This window comes from Hyla sarda, chromosome 3 (assembly GCF_029499605.1).
Source record: "Hyla sarda isolate aHylSar1 chromosome 3, aHylSar1.hap1, whole genome shotgun sequence".
NCBI lineage: Eukaryota > Metazoa > Chordata > Amphibia > Anura > Hylidae > Hyla > Hyla sarda.
The window spans coordinates 159296576-159301306 of record NC_079191.1 but is presented as its reverse complement, the minus strand read 5'-3'; the positions used below and the strand labels follow the sequence as shown (position 1 = coordinate 159301306).

General features: G+C 43.9%; 1 long non-coding RNA gene across 1 annotated transcript; it reads right to left on the bottom strand.

Moving 5' to 3' along the window:
• Positions 1 to 859: 859 nt before the first annotated feature.
• LOC130360661 (uncharacterized) lies at positions 860 to 4373 on the bottom strand. Its single transcript, XR_008890748.1, has 4 exons — positions 4278 to 4373; positions 3552 to 3845; positions 2078 to 2176; positions 860 to 1352 (listed from the first exon to the last, which is right to left on the bottom strand). It is a non-coding gene; the product is annotated as an uncharacterized LOC130360661 (long non-coding RNA).
• Positions 4374 to 4731: the final 358 nt, after the last annotated feature.

Below are 4731 nucleotides of genomic sequence, written 5' to 3'. Positions count from 1 at the left end.
TAATTGAGCAGTGTGATGGTTTCGGGTAAAGAGCACCAATTGACTTATACATTGTCGATCAGCTCTCGTACCGGTCAACTGTCTGTCAATTTAAAAGGAACCTTACAAGCTAGAGTGTACTATTGTACATATAGTAGATAAATAAACTAGATATAGATAGATAGATAATTATTTTGCAAAAAAGAAAATTTTTAAATGCCATCAAGCAATAACAAATTCACATGCCATAGATTTCAAAAGTAGTTACTACCATACTAACATTTCAGCCTCATAATTCCAAGCTCGTACCGCTCAAACAGTACCATCTGCTACACAAGTCAACAAACTCAGAAACATTGTAAGATATGTTATACCAATAAATAATAATATAATTAAAATATTAATGGATGTAATTTATCACATGTAATGTGACATAGCTAGCTACTAATCATAGAAGCATATCAACATAAATGTATGACTGGCGCTGATCCGTGTGAGAAAACAAATAATTGCTGTTGGACAGTCATGATAAGGAAAGAGGAAAAAGGGCCTACAATAAGTACTGCAAAGAAAAAAGAAACACCACTGTTAAAGGGGTTATCCGGGGGAAGGGTGTTTTTTTTATTTTTTAAATAATATTCATACTACTGTATATACAGTGGTCCCCCAACATACAATATTAATTGGTTCCAGGATGACCAATGTATGTTGAAACTATAAATCTTTGGAAAACTGATAATTGGTTCTGAAGGCCCCAAAATGTCAACCTAGAGTATGAAAACATGGAAACTGAAGATAAATAAGCACAAAAATAGTATAGATAAACAGTGTATTCAGTGTTATTAGTCAAAAGGAGCAACTGAAAACTAGTTAATCACTTTCTAGAATGGTACAGAAGGCAATAGCGATAGCCATGTGCTGTGCTCCGATGTCTTCTTAATGCCATTGGCGGTAAAAGAATTTCTGGTCATATAGACGTTCTACCACGCTATTCACATGGCGCGTTCTCTTGCCTCCTGTGAATGGAGTGGTAGTGTACCTGCGGGACCACTGATCAATTCACCACCAATGGCCCTGAAGGTGATAGCCAAGCACATCAGCATGGTCTGGTCCTATGAACAGTGTATGACGTGGTGGATATGCAGGTTTACTCCTCCATTCACTTGGGGCACTCCCAGACTGCTCTTCTTTTTGAAGCACAACGGACACTGCCAGGTCCCGATTGATCCCATTGACTTTAATGGGGTTCATCAGGTGTTTCAGTATTATAGTGGAATTAAGCAGGAAAAAAAATAGGACATGCAGTATTTTTATCTCCTTTCAACTCATGTTCTTTCCCGATGGAGCCCCCATTAGCAGCAATGTGAACGTAACTGAAACGAGATAGAAGAGCACTCCATAGCGTAAAGACGCCTCTGTAAGGTTCAAAGTAATTGATGTAAAAACTCTTACCAGAGGCGGTTGTGTGAACTCACATACAACAATGGTAAGCGTGGGTGAGCAAGTAAACCCGGACTGCAGCCTCCCCAACCTTGAAGACTAAAGTGATGCTGACTTACAAAGAGCGGTGTGTGATTTGCGCCGCTGACCAGGAGAAGACACGTCCAGTGAGTAAAAGGGATTTATTCAAATTTGAATTCAAATTCAGCATTTCAATAAATCTTTTTTACTCACTGGACGTATCTTCTCCTGGTCAGTGCCGCAAATCACCCACCGCTCTTTGAAAGTCAGCATCACTTTAAGTTTCACAGATAACTGAGTGATTACCTTTCCATGTTACTCATAGTGATGCAATATGGCTACAGCTGCATTAGGACCTGCATATACAATAGTCATCTACCGCTTGCTTGAGTGAAGTTGAAGATTTCTAACATCTCAATAGAATGTATCGAAAAATATCTTTAGGGGTTTTAACCCATAAACCAGTGTTTCCTAAACTTTTTCGGGTCGGGGCACACTTCAGAATAAATATTTTCCGCGGGGCACCCCTACCGAGGTTGATGAGCAAAAAAAATAAAAAACGGTAAAAAACGCAATTAACTATATCTATTTATCAGTGGGTATGTAGTTTAAAGTGCTGCTTTATACAGCAACTCACAAATTATGTCTTCTCTAATTTGCATCATTGCCTTCTCTTCTCCATCTGGTCCGGGCCATCATCACGATTTCTTCCACACACAATTCTTCACCGTTAAACCTGCAAAACAAACCTATTACGCTCCTCACTTTTTTTTACATGGGTGACAGAGGAGTGTAGAAGAGTGTACATGGGTGACAGAGGGGTGTACAGGGGTGTACAGAGGGGTGTAGAGGAGTGTACATGGATTAAAGAGGGGTGTAGAGGAGTGTACATGGGTGACAAAGGGGTGTAGAAGAGTGTACATGGGTGACAAAGGGGTGTAGAGGAGTGTACAGAGGGGTGTAGAAGAGTGTACAGAGAGGTGTAGAGAAGTGGATATGGGTGACAGAGAGGTTTAGAGTGGTGTACAGAGGGGTGTAGAGGAGCGTACAGAGGGGTGTAGAGAAGTGTACAGAGAGGTGTAGAGGAGTGTACAGAGGGGTGTAGAAAAGTGTATATGGGTGACAGATGGGTGTACATGGGTGACAGATGGGTGTAGAGGAGTGTACATGGGTGACAGATGGGTGTACATGGGTGACAGAGGGGTATAGAGGAGTGTGCATGGGTGACAGAGGGGTGTAGAGGAGTGTACATGGATGACAGAGGGGTGTAGAGGAGTATACATGGGTGACAGAGGGGTGTAGAGGAGTGTACATGGGTGACAGAGGGGTGTAGAGGAGTGTACATGGGTGACAGATGGGTGTACATGGGTGACAGAGGGGTGTAGGGAGGTGTACAAGGGTGACAGTTGGGTGTAGAAGAGTGAACATGGGTGACGGGGGCATAGGGAGTAACAGAGGGGTGGACAGGGGTGACAGAGGGGTGAATAGGGGGTGGGCATGGGTGACAAGGATGTGGTTAGAGGGGTGGACAATGGAGGGTGAACATGGGTGACAGGGATGGACAGGGGTGACAAAGGGTTGGATGGGGGGGTGGACATGTATGACAGGAGGGTGGACATGGGAGACAGGGGGTCAGAGAGGGGTGGGCAAGGGGGTAAAAGAGGGACAGGAGTGACAGAGAGGGGTGGACTGGGGTGACAAAGGGACAGATGGGTGAACAGGAGGGTGGACATGGGTGACAGGGTAGACTATGGGGGTAGACAGGGGGGGTAAACATGAGTGACAGGGATGAACAGGGAAGTGGACAAGGTGGACATGGATGACAGGAGGGTGGACATGGGTGAGAGGGGGGTGGACATGGGTGACGGGGATGATAGGAGGGTGGACATGTGTGAAAAGGAGGGTGGACATGAGTGACGGGGGGGTGGACATGGGTGACGGGGGTGGACATGGGTGACAGGGATGGACAGGGAGGTGGACAAGGCAGACATGGATGACAGGGGGGTGGACATGAATGACGGGGGGTAGAGGGTGGACCTGGGTGACGGTGGTGGTAGTGGGTTTGGACAGGGTTGAGAAGGGGTAACAGAGGGGCGGAAAGGGTACTGTACCTTAAGCAAGCCGGCCCGTGCAGCTTGCAGTCCCACGGCAAGCACGGGAGTCCGGCGCAGATGCAGCTCGTTCCGCCCCAGGGCACCATTTTCGGCTCACTATGCCACAAGGGAGAGGGGGACGCAGGGGATGCAGGGGGACGCTGTGTGTGCAGTGCGCCGTCAGTCCTAAGCGCGTAGGCCGGGGCGGGACATTTAAAAAAAAAACACAGCAAAATCCCGCAGCACCACGGGATGCCATAAACAGTTTTGCTCCTGGCCTCAAGTAAAAGCAGGCCATGCATGCAGTTGTTCCTATGGAAATGAAAGTAAAATAAACTGTAAAACACAGGTGTAACATTTTGGCAAAACAGAAAACAATGTGTTCATTGATTAGAATAACATTGAAGTTTGTGAAATAGATAGAAATCACTGAGGAACATGGAAATAGCATACACAAGAGCAACATTTTTAACAGAATCCTTTAAAGGTACTTAAAAATTACAGCTTTCTGTCTCACCGCATAAATCATGTATTTATATAAAACAAAAACAAGAACTGATTTCCATAAAACAACGGTCACGTTTTTAAACTGTCAAGAAAATAGCTATAATAGCGTGCCAGTACGGTATTCATCCAGTGTTCACACTGCATGTAGTAATAGCTGGCTCCTTCCCTCAATGATTTATGCAAAGTACAGCAGAAAACACGTCAAGAAAGATACTTCTCTGATTAAGAAGGACTCACTTTACACCAAAGACAAGTGTTATTGTTCCTGCTTATACGACTTTGTATCTGGCAGGTAAGTGCCAGGGAACCAGTAATATATTTATCTTTCAGAATATAGGCCCAGATTTATCAAACTGTGTGAGAGAAAAAACTGAGTAATTTTCCCACAACAACCAATCACAGCTCAGATAATGAGCTGAGGTAAAGTGAAAGCTGAGCTGTTATTGGTTGATGTGGGAAAATTATTCTATTTTTTCTCTCACACAGTTTGATAAATCTGAGCCAAAGTCTACATCAGTATATACCCATATTAACCATTCATTGAACAGTGATACAATGGTGCCCATGTTCAACATATGGTAAACAGCAAGTATAAAAGCTGTAGGGTCATATTTAATAAGAAAAAAGTGGACGTTCAAAGATTTTGCAACTTTTAAATAAAATTAATGCTGCAACATCTAAAGCATACGGT